Source organism: Accipiter gentilis, chromosome 21, assembly GCF_929443795.1.
Source record: "Accipiter gentilis chromosome 21, bAccGen1.1, whole genome shotgun sequence".
NCBI classification, from domain to species: domain Eukaryota; kingdom Metazoa; phylum Chordata; class Aves; order Accipitriformes; family Accipitridae; genus Astur; species Astur gentilis.
In genome coordinates, this window is record NC_064900.1 from 1,552,638 (window position 1) to 1,564,754 (window position 12,117).

General features: G+C 42.3%; 1 protein-coding gene across 2 annotated transcripts in view; it reads right to left on the reverse strand.

Moving 5' to 3' along the window:
- The window catches only part of CASR (calcium sensing receptor), a 75,248-nt gene that overhangs the window by 9,698 nt on the left and 53,433 nt on the right, over nt 1-12,117 (reverse strand). The gene's annotated exons all lie outside the window — the stretch shown is intronic.

Sequence of the window (12,117 nt, forward strand, 5' to 3'; positions counted from 1 at the left end):
TTCAGTAAAAAACCAACAAATCAAACTTGTTCGCCACATGGCAGGCCTGGAGAATTCATACCACTTGTTTTTTGGCTCCTGTCTCCTGGTTGCGTAGTTTTACATGCTGCCTGTCCCCACATGTTGACTCCTGTAATTTTCACCTCATGCTTTAAAATGTTATAAGCTGTGGACAAGAGCAGTTAATCCCAGGGACAACTGCAGTTGCAAAATTCATGATCTAGATAGCCTGATAGGTAGACCAAAGAAACTGCTGCATGAAAGCAAGCCTGTACTGGCAACTGTGATACAATTAATCCACATCATATTTGTCTTCAAAAGTTAGTTGCTGGTTTATGTGCTTATCAGATTTCCCCCCTCCCTCCCCATTTAATGGATGTTCTTAGTTTCTCTGTAGAGCTCATCTCTGGAAAGCTGAGGTGACTCTGAGGGCACCTGTCTGTCAGCTGTCCCTAGACCACTGCAGCATAGTTGCTGCTGTGGTTCTAGTGCCTGTGACAGTTTGTGGGCCCAGTCCTCTCTCTCTCACCTGCGAGTGCCCAAACATACAATCCTGGATAGCAAAATGTAAGAAAAAAAAAATGAAATCAATTTGTCTGGGCAGGCAAGGCCCTCCTCACCCCATAGACACAGAACAGACAATATTGTTTTGATGAAGCCTGTTCATCTGGAAACGCAAGGACAGGGGAACAGAATCACTTCATTAATCCTTGTCAGTTTTGCTAAATTGTCTCATTTTTCTCTGTTTCCCTTTGGGATCCTCCTATCTCAAGCTAAAATCCCCAGAGCTACAGAGATATCCTCCTCTCACTGCCTATATCAATGCCAGCCTGAGAGAGTCTGGAAAAACCATAGTAGTACTATGCAGGACGTGGCTGGCAACACCTTTTCAGCTTTGTGTGATGTTGATGGAAGTACATAAAAACATTGCCACAGTATTCAGTCTTTGAATAATGGGTGCAATGGCAGAGGCAGGATTTTTTTCTGTCTTTCTCATCCCTGCTGGTCCTCCCCTGTAGACCAGTTCCCCCATAAGGTGTGCAGTTGAAATGATCTCGCTGAAGAGACAGGACCTGTGCCTGAAGACCTCACCCTCCCTGATGGACACGGCAAAAGAAGGTGCTCTGCTCTGGCACTTTGCTGTGGAGGGCTGGGGCATTGCCTGCTGTAGGGAAGAAAAGAGGAGACTGCTCCCCTCTCCTTCCTCTCGTCCCTGAGGGGCACCCAGGAAGATGCTACTTGCCCAGCTCCATCAGGGACCAGTAAGAAGAATGGGTCAGAATGGGTGACACACGGTCTGCAGATCCACAGTGATGTCTGCACTGCATCAGCTCACTTTGGCCTCATCTGCAGTGGGGCTGCAGTCCTGGATGCGTTAGCAGGAACCTTGTCTGTGAGCACTGTAGGTCCGAAGCAGGGAACCTGCATTCCTCTGCAGACTCTAGGACCTACCACAGGGTGACACCTGCAGCTTTGATGTCCAGAACAGATTTGAGTCATTACGTTGGGCTGCATGTCCTGTTTCTCCTCACTCCAACCCAGTATTGGACTCTCATGCAGCACTATAGCACTCTGCTGAACGACACTAGGATATTCTGACTGGGTATCACTGCTGGGTTGACCATATAGATAGGAGGGGCAGACCTTGCAGTTCTTTTGATTACCGTTACTACACACATTAGGAGACAATCTTGCAAGAGCCATATTGAAGATTCTTCAGTTCAAGTCCTGCCTCTCCTGGCCAGCTGCAGCATCAGGAGGCTGGCTGGTCTTACAGTCAGTGAGATGAACAGTGGAGAAACCTCTGGATCCCCTGGATGCAATTTTTTTTTATTTAATTTCATAACATTCACCTCAATTAATCTATTCCTTTGCCTTACCTCCTGACATTAGGCTTCTTAGAAAGTAATATATATCCCTGGCTACCAGAGGGTGTTTGTAGGATTAGTTTAGCAGCATGTTTTCTTTGGTCACACACACACTACATCTGAGGATTCAGGTTATAAACCATTTCATGTACAAGCTGATATCTCGATCTGGTTTGTAAATGTTCATGTAAAAGCACTGATCCGCACTTAATGTTGACTTTCCCCAGGCACAGAATAGCAGCTTCAGCTATGCAGCCATAGCTGGGAGAGCCCAGGCATATCGGTTCATGCAGGAAAGACACATGCCCTATTTAAAATCCCAAAAGGAGGGCAACAGGAACAACAGGAGTAACAATACCTAGTTCCTCTTTCCAGCAAATACTGAAGTTTGCTTTCAAGTCTAAATTTCTGAGGGGCAGCTTGTGAAATGATAACTGAATGACTACTAGGACATGTTCCTGTTTTAGACAGTAAGAAAATCCCAGGTTGATCTCTGTATATCACACAAGTTCTGCTCTCTACAGGATGAAAATATGGTTTAAACAGTCAAGGAATATATAAGCACTTTTAAAAGAGGAATAACTGAATAACTACAGCACTCTTTTATAGGCACCAGTCTATCAATGATTAGCTAAAGGCTTTACAGTTAAAAATGTGTCACTGTGTTTTGTAACTAAAGATAGAAACATAAATACCCAGGACTCAATCCACAAAAACTTGAAAGACCCTGCTTCAGTGAGGGCAAGAACACGTCAGGTGTGCGTGCATCATATTCTGGAGCCAAGAGTTTACGAAAGAAGTGTTGACCTCATGGCTTGAATACACCGTCAGCAGCTGGTGGAAGCCTGCGGGGAAAGCATTGTGCAAGCTGCTGTCTTCAGATGTTTCTGTACTTTTTCCTTCTTTTTTTCCCCTCTGTCACAGGCTCCACATTTAATTGCAATGGCTTTTAATTAAAACACCTACTATCAGAAAGGACTTGCAAGCTGCCCTCTAGTTCACCCTCCCATTATTCCTGGTAAGGCCGTTCCCAGCCACGTAGCATCCCTTGCTTTATCTAGGCTAGATATTCTGGGTCATTTCTCCTGGATCCTATTTCCAGTCTTATGGAAGGATCATAAAACTGTAACATAAATACAGTTGTATTAGGTCAGACCAGCAGCCCATCTCCCCAGGAGCTGTTTCTGACTGTGGCCAACAGCAAATGCCTACACAAGAGTAGAAGGGGACGTGATACTTCCCCAGAATACTCTCACACATTTTGCAGCTCAGTGACTTCCTGGGCCAAAGGTCTTTGTACCTGATAACCTGCGGTGGGCTTTTCTTCCATGACGTTGCACGTTTGTGTTCTGCACCTGTGTGAGCTTTTCACATCCACAGCCTCCTACAGCAAGGAGTTCTGTATTTTATGAGAAAAGAGCCTCTTTTTGCCTGTTGAAACAGAGCAGCTACTAATCTCTTTGGATGACCTTCCTGCTTATTTTGGAAAACACAAAGAACTGCCATTTGCTAGTCACCTTTTCCATGCCTCTCAGGATTTTACAAACCTTTGTCAGATCTCTCTTCAGCCACCTCTTTCCCAGGCTGATGAGCCCTATTCAACTTTGCTGCTTCTTGTACAGAAGCTGCTCCATTAACCCTTCTCCAAACTTTCCCAGTCTTCTTCTTCACTTCTGAGATCTGCACATGATATTGAAGTGAAATGCACCAAGCATTACTGAAGTGGCCCCAGGGCACTCTGTTTACCTCTCTGTCCCTTTTCCAGTGTGACTATTCTTAGCAGTGCATTTGCTTCTTTGACTACTACTCAGCCAGAGCTGAGGAGTCCACCCAAGGACCTGCTTGAGCCTGAAGATCCTATTTGTGATTAGTCAGAACTCACCATTTATTTTTATCCTCTGCTGATTGTCTTTCAACAAACTGTTCATCCACGCGAGGACTGAATTTGGTGACAGACTACCAGAAGCCTTTTAGAAGCCTGAGCATACTCTATGAATAGGAGCTCCCTTATCCACTTACATCCCAATGCCTTTAAAGAACTTCAGGAGGTTTGTGAGGTAGGGCTTCTCTTTACAAAAGTCATGGTGTCTCCTCCTCAGCATATTCTATTTTTCATTCCTTTTCTTTTTTTTTTTTTTTTTTACTACAGTTTCTAATAATGGGCTCAGTCAGGCTCTGCCAGTTCTTTGGATCTCCTCCAGAACCCTTTTAGAAAATTGATGTCACATCTGTCAATTTTTTAGGCCTCAGGGCCTAAGATTGTTTCAAGTAAGGGGTTTGTCCCCGTAGCCATCACTTCAGCTACTTCATCTGTGAGGTCTGGCAGACCTCCTGGGTGCACATCATTCACTTGCACCAAAGTATTAAGGTTTGTTTTGCTCTTGTGGCCCATAGCTTCTTCTACAGTCACTTCAATCAGACAGATCCCGTACAAGTCACCCATAAATAAATAAACTCAAGAACCTTCTCAAGTTTGTCCATAAAGAGCACACTTCTGCCATGGCCTTACCTTGTCTTTTGCAGTGATAATCCATGGCTCAGCAGACAGACCTACTGCTGAAGTGTTTAAAAAAGGATTTATGAGATTTTAGCCCATTTACAGCCTGTTCCTCATTCTGGTTTTTGGCCTGCCTTGTTTTATTTTTACATTTAACCTGCCAGAGGTTATAGTCCTTCCAATTTTACTCACTGGACATAACTCAGCTATTTGAAGGATGCCGTCTTGCTTTTAATAAACACCACTTAATACCTTTGTTTTGCCTTGCCAGCTTCCTTAGCCTTTCTCCGCCTTCTCTGTATCTGCAGTAGACACTTAACTTTGTGTCACTAGTATTAGGGCTGGTGGCAGGCAAAAAAACCCACTTAAACTGTAAATGCTGTCAGGCAGCAGGTAATTAATTGTGTGTGTGCATTAATGTCCAAAGCTGAACTTTTGTACTCTGGAGCACAACGTAGCTGCAAGCAGTGTATACTAGTTGTACATTTTGATAGTAGCTGGACTAAACAAAAATGACATGTTCTGAATCCTCCAATTAGTAGTAACAAGATGTGAGACAGAACCAGTTAGGAGACTGATCTCAACCAAAACGTAGGGCTGAGGGCTAAAAGGAAGAAGGTGAAGATCATGTCTGGATGAAAAACACTGGAAGTGGGGAAAGATCCTGGAGATGAAGGAGATGTGTGCAGACGAATGTCAGGGGATGCCCAGTGACCTTGGCCAGTAGTGCTCGAGACCAGCTAACTGTGAGGATCTGCACAGCACAAACTGATGACTTCCACACTGTCAGACCACCCACAATGTCCCTGCTGGGAAGGGAAGGTGAGACCTAGTGAACTCAACGCTGTGGGCAAAGCAAGCGAGCGTGCAAGATACCAAGCAGGTTAAAAGCTCTAGCCTTGTTAATTCTTAAATAAACATCAGTATCCAGATCTGCTATGGGTTGTCATTTACTCTGTCTCAACTATGACCGTTCCTTAACTAGTCTCCATATACCGGCAAGGGTTTAATACTCTTGGCTTCCTTCTGCGGTTTCTTTCTAACTTGTTTCCTCACTAGGTCAAACGGTCCTGCAAGGGAAGTGAACCTGGGCACATTATAGGTGTCTGTCCCCATAAAAGACAAACGATTCCACCTCCTAACATGCAGTTGCAAGGAATTCTGTCTTGACAGTTAACATACATTTTCCCACACTGAGTTTCGTTTCTGTCTACCTAGCTATATCCAGGCCTGTAAAACAGTTCTGGACCGATGGGTACCAAGTGTTTTTCTCTTTGCTTTGGTAGGGTGCCCATGCTGCGAGCAGTGAACAATTCCACTTCATGGCTCAATGCGAAGATGAAAAGCCGGCAACTGTACTGAAGATGGCAAGTCCTCCCTTTCATTCTGCATTGCTGACAGCCCATTCTCCCCTCTTGTTTCGGATTCATAATCAAGCACCCAGAGAAGATATGTTCATAATGCTGTAATAGGAGTAAGGGCTTGAGAGCTCAGCTGTCACATTAGCCCAGTGGTCATGGCATATGGGATTTGGTTTCTGTCAGTGGTCAGGTATCAGGAAGAAATATGCCCATGCCAGTTCTGAAAGAGCCACTTGTAAAATATTTTAAGAGAAATGTTCCCTGAGGCAATACACTCTTTTTTTTCTCCCTTCCTTTTGTTTCCATCTATCTATGTGTCAATCTTTATTTACACGCTAGCAAAGCTTTATTTTTTACTGCCTATATAATTGTTTAATTCCTGCTGCATTCTCTACTTTGGATTATCTTGTTCTGTTTTTTTATGTAGGGCCAACTCTTAGGCTCTCCCAAAGGCAGTGCTGTCATCACAGTATCGACCAGTTCTGACACAAAGGACCTGAGCAGGCAGGAAGGTGCTGGCCCTAGCTCCTTGAGTCAGTAATACTTGTTTCCAGAAGCCTGAGATGGGGGAAGATGAATTGCACCCAGCTCTTCTGCCCAAAGCATTCTTCTTGCTGGCAGGAGCAGAACTCTCCTTCCCCTCTATAATCTGTCCTCCTCCCCTGCTGCCCATTGTGCACCAACAGGGACAACATGTAGTGCTGATGATTTTTAAAATCAAGATACCAGGCTATGCCAACACTGTTAATCTTGCCTTTTTCTGAGGGCCATTCAGAAGATAACAGAGTTCTTCAGCCAGTGGAAGATGTGATTCATTACTGTACACCACCTGTGACATTCCACCTAAGCTGCCTGGTTTCTATCATTTTCTGCTCTGAAGAAGTGACTGTTAATACTGTTTATCACTATAAGGGTAACCCAGGTGGAGAAGTTGAAAGGGACCCAGAACAGAGCTGGGATTCTCACTGTAAACACCTCACAAAAAAATGGGATGTCTTTCTGTTACATGTGTCTGGCCCCATGCACAAGAAGTGCCTGGTCTGTAGTTGGGATACTGGGCGCTTCATGCTAAAATAACGCAGACTAGTCACCACCTAGCTGTACAAGGTCTGGGCTGTATGCCAGGATTGAAACTGTCAGGTTGGTGACAGTGCAGTTGAACAAAGGGAGATAAACTCTGGAAGAAGAGCTGGCGTCAAAGAGTTGAAGAGAGGGAACAGTCAGCCAGAGATTCATTCACAATACTGCGAAGGAATTCTGACAAGATGGGGTTGACATCTCAGCTCTGGTGAAATGCTGTATCTGCCAGTGACTTGAAAAACAGGGTGAAAGAAACAGTTCAGTTCAAGACTCAAGAACAGCTGTACAAAGGCTGAGAATAACTCAAGAACATTCAAAGTTGTTATGCTTTGGTAAGAACTGAGTGACATCCTTGTAAAGCTAGGTAGGTCAATGGACAGCATGACTGAAAGCTAAATGTGTATGACAAATAGAATTTGCCATATGTTAGAAGTAATAATTTAATCTATTCATAATCTTTATTAGAAACTAAATTAACTAACCACTCAAGACGAAGACCTGTTCATTATGGTAGGCAGCTGAGTAAAAACATTCTGTGCATTATGCAGTTGAAAGAGCAAACAAAATACTAGGATATGAAAGTAAGAAAGAAAATGACACTGAAAATATGGTGCCAATATATACATTGATGGTACAGTTTCCCCCAGAAAATGCAGTTAGTTCTAGTCACTTGATCAGAAAAGAAGAATAAAATTAAAGGAATATTAGTGAGGTCCAGAGGTGGTGATGATAGCTCTCAGACAGTCAGTATGACTTCCATTTGAAGATAAATCAAAGTGTGGGATTATTTAACTGTTTATGACACATGTAGTGATTTGCGGGAAAGAGGCGACATATTCTTACAGAAGCAGATCCCTATCCCTGCAAAGCCGACCGAGTTTATTCAGGTCCCCAGAGAAGTACAGGACATCAAGCTGCCATGACAGGATGTGCTGACTGGCATATTTTAACTGGTAATTGGTTTGGTTTGGTTCTGCTCCCATCGTGGATATGAGATCCCTAGGCAGCTGAGGGATGGATCTCTCCCCCTCTTCCATTGACCAGTGCCCTCTGCTCGAGGAGGAGGGGCAGCAGTGGTGCTGACGTGGGCACCCATGCATACATTTTGTTTTTTCTTTGTAAGAGAGAAGCAAGCTCTCCAATAGAAATTTGCAGAAATTGGGAGAGGTTGGAACTCAGATGGGCTGTGTTGGAAACACCTCACTTACTGCTCTGTGGAAGGTACTTGGTGCTTCCTTTGTCTCATGCTATGCTGTGAGTGCTCAGTCTGCTTGGAAACCAATGAAGCTTAGAGTTTCCTACAACAAGGTCTGGTTGGGCTGCCTGGAACTGGGCTTGATGGGTTAGCTTATGTGGTGTTCTAGCCAGCAACCAAGGGACACTGCTTTGCTGATTCAAAACTGCAGCAGCTTTGATGCTTTCTTGACAGTGAAAGGTGACAGAAGTAACAAATTAATAGCTGCTACAACAGTAGGAGCAAGTCACTTAACCAAAAATGTTAAGGGCATGCATTTCAAAATGGGACTTGATATAAAACAGGACTAATCTGATTTAGGGTCAGATTTACTACAGTACTATGTTTACAAGGACATCCAGAAAGAACTCAAAACCAAAGTCTAGTGGATTTCACAACAGAGGCTGCACAAGTCAGGTCTAACTGAGATACTTTAGAAAATTTGCTGGTGTTTGCAGATGCCTGAATGCCATTACAAAACTGCTTCTAAAATGCTTCAGAAAGACCTGTCTGCTGAGTCACAGACGTTCCCGAAGGCATCAAGAAATGATCTCACAGTATTTTGGCATCGCATGGCTGGTTTTCCAGGCTGATGTAACTATCAGTTAGGAGGTCACAGGACACAGTAAGGGTAGGACCAGGCTATTTTGTTTCCTGAAGGTCCTCCAAACCTCATGCTGGCCATGTGCACACCTGCTGTTCTAAGTGCACTTGTCTATAAAATGCAGGTCTTGAGCCTGTACTGCTTAATGCAAAGCTAACAGCACATCAGTTAAGCATGCTCTGATAAAGGATAATGATTTTGCTAAGTGTGACATGACTGGAAAATATAGCAAGAAAGTTTTCATGTGCTTGGCCTTGCCTGGATCCACATGATACCTGAGGAAATAAACAGAGTGGGAACATCCTCTGCATACATCCCAACTATAGGATTTTCTGAAACCAAAGATTTACATAGGAAAACATCATGTGAAATCCAGTCAAGTGAAATTCAGTGCAAATATGTTTTTTAAAGTCAAACTTAAAAATGTGACCTTCAAGTGACAGTTCCGTTTTTAATTGTAATTACTTTTTTTTAATGGGAAAAAGGGGAAATACTTAGTTTAAGTCTGTCAAAATGCTTGTTTGGACAGTGTTGTTTCAATTAACAACAGGGGGCAATTCAATTAACAATCAGACAATTCAATTAACAATTAACAATCAGGACAAAAATCATGGTAGCAAAATGAAAAATAATGTCTGTGGAGGATCCCTAGACGTGGAATATAATGCTCTACAAAATCAAGCACGCTTCTGACTGGTCTCTGCCCCAGTGATGTACAAGTGTAGGCCAGTGATGATGAAGGTCTCTGTGCCCAACAGAACAGAGAAAATCCATGGACAAGGTAGAGGAAAGGACTGAATGACTGTACCGCCTGCACAATAAACCCATTATCAGTTCAGAAATTTTGGCTGTGTTCATTAAAATAAAAGCTCATTAATTAAGGGGTAATGATACGTTACTATCCTCATCATACAAATAAAGCTCAAACAACAGTATTTATTATGGTGTGCTCTAAAAGCACTGATCCAACACAGACAATTCAAACAAGGGTGTGAAACACAAGTATTATATTAACAGAAAGTAGAACATAAAAAAACCTGGAGAACAAAGAAGAAAAAAAATCACCAGGCAACCTATTAAGAAATTTCTTGAACATATTAAAATTGAAAGGTGTCATATATGCGAGATCCTCATGACATAAGGCTGTAAGAGACTGCTAAAGAGGATGGAAAGCTAAAGAGACAGCTAAGGAGGAGAGGGAGGAAAGCTAAATGAATGATATGTTATTGCCCTTGCTATCAGAAAAAAACCCCTGGACATTCTTATCCCAAGGGCACTTGTTTTGAAGCCATAACGTGACATTAACGGAGGTAGAAGGTCCTTAAAAAGAGATTAGAGAACAGCCTGAGCAATTTAAATTGGATCTAAAAGGCTGACAGAACCAGACAGTTCATCACAGCACTCCACGAGCAATAAAAAGAGCGCTAATACAGTAGGTTTATGACATACATATAAAAATGCCACTGGCTTTGAATGACAAAGTCAATATGCTATCTTATATTATTCCACAGCAATCTCCATCCACCTTTCTGGTACACCTGCACGTATAATGCACTCCCAACAGTGTGCCTGAAGTTTCCCTCTGTGTCAGTCCATGCTGGGCATGAATCAGAGCTCAGGCCTCTTACAGAGGCTTGTATTTCTGCTCTGTGGGCCACTCCAGAGTCAGCCTCTGATGGGCTGCAAGAGCTGCCAAGCAAAGACAATACCGTAAAAGGCAGAGGGATGTCCTCTGCAACCACAGGCTGGTTAGTCTGACATCAATCCCAGGAAAAACAATGGCAAAACAAGATTTTTGGGTTGAGGATCAATTAATACAAAATCATAGGACAGAAACATAATTACTGCCAGTCAATAAGGCTTTGAGGAATACGGATCTTGTTAAATCCAAGTTGACTGACAAACACACCCCTTTAGAAGTGAAATATCTGAGCTTTACATTTAATGTAAAGCATCTGTTCATGGATCAAGAATTGCCGAACAGATTTGTAAAAACACGTATCAACAGAGAGAGATCATCAGTTCATGGGGAATTCCTCCAGCCTCAGTAAACAACTCACTGTTACCCAATATGTTCATCAATACCCTGGCAGAAAATAGAAAAGTGCTGCTGGGAAAATTTGCAGAAAATGCATGGATTAAGGCAATGCTAGATAATAATAATAATCAAGACAAAGCATTTCCCCCAGATTGCTCTCAAACATCTGTGTTTAATACAGTGAAATTCAGACTTATGCATCATGTCATAAGAAATTCAAGCCACAGGCACAGAAAGGGTACCACATCCTGCAAAGTATTACTGGCAACTCAATGGGACCTTTCCATTGTATGCTGTGGCAAGGAAGGCTAATGTAACTTGTGCATATATAAATGAAGAAATAATAAGAGCATGTAAATGTGGGATTTTTTTTTCACTGTTTGGCTGTGCTAAGGCTGTTAAAGCAATACTGAATATATGGCAAAAAGAAGGATGAGTGAATGGACAAGATACAGAAATAAAGCAGAAAACATATCTTATGACTAAAACCCCACTCTTTTAAATTATCAAGATAAGACCGAGGAATAAGTTGATCAATGTGCAGGAATACTGCATGGAGAAAAATAATGAGTACTTCATCTGGACTTTTAAATCTAATAGAGCAAGGCCAAGTAAGGACCAATGAAACTAAAGGTCAGTTAAATCCCAACTAGAAATAAGACATGATCTGTGACAAGAGATGTGACCTGCCATGGATCATACTAATAAAAGAAAGGTCTACTTTCTTTGGGGGAAATAAATCTGGCTAAACACAAGTTTGACTGGCAAACACAGCCTTTCAGAAATGAAATACCTGGGCTTTACATCCAATGTGAAGCATCCCTTAGCTGGATCAAAATTACTTTCCTGAATGTGGCATAAATTTACATAGTTTATTATACAAAGGATTTCAAACTGCATGATCATTTGGCAAGTGACTCCATTTGAACATTTTTAGGTTCCTATTAAGGTTTGTGGAGAAAGATGGTCTCTGGACAGACAAAGGCAACAGTACAAGTACAGTGAGAGGTAATTGTCAGTCCTATTAGATGGTATTTTGTACTGCACTCTGCATGCTGCTGTCTTTACCTACAGCCATGATATGAAAGAACCATTATGGCCACCTAATCTAGACTTAATGCCCTAATTGCTTTGTTTTTCACTTGTAACATATAATATGGAGAAATCCACTGGGTACAATGGCCCAGGGTGCTGTGTGTACTAACAATGAAGGATCTATTGGCAGAAGTCCTGACTGAGTAAACGATGTTTTAATGCTCTTGGGAAGTCATCATACTGCACAATAACTGTTGTGGTGAAGTATCAAAAAGCTTCAGATAGGCCTCTTTTTATTAATTTAAGTCTAAATTAAATACTAAATAATACATAATTAATTGTCTACCTATTAATGCTAATAATAGAGCCAGTGGTTATCCTACAAGCTCAGTGTTTTCAA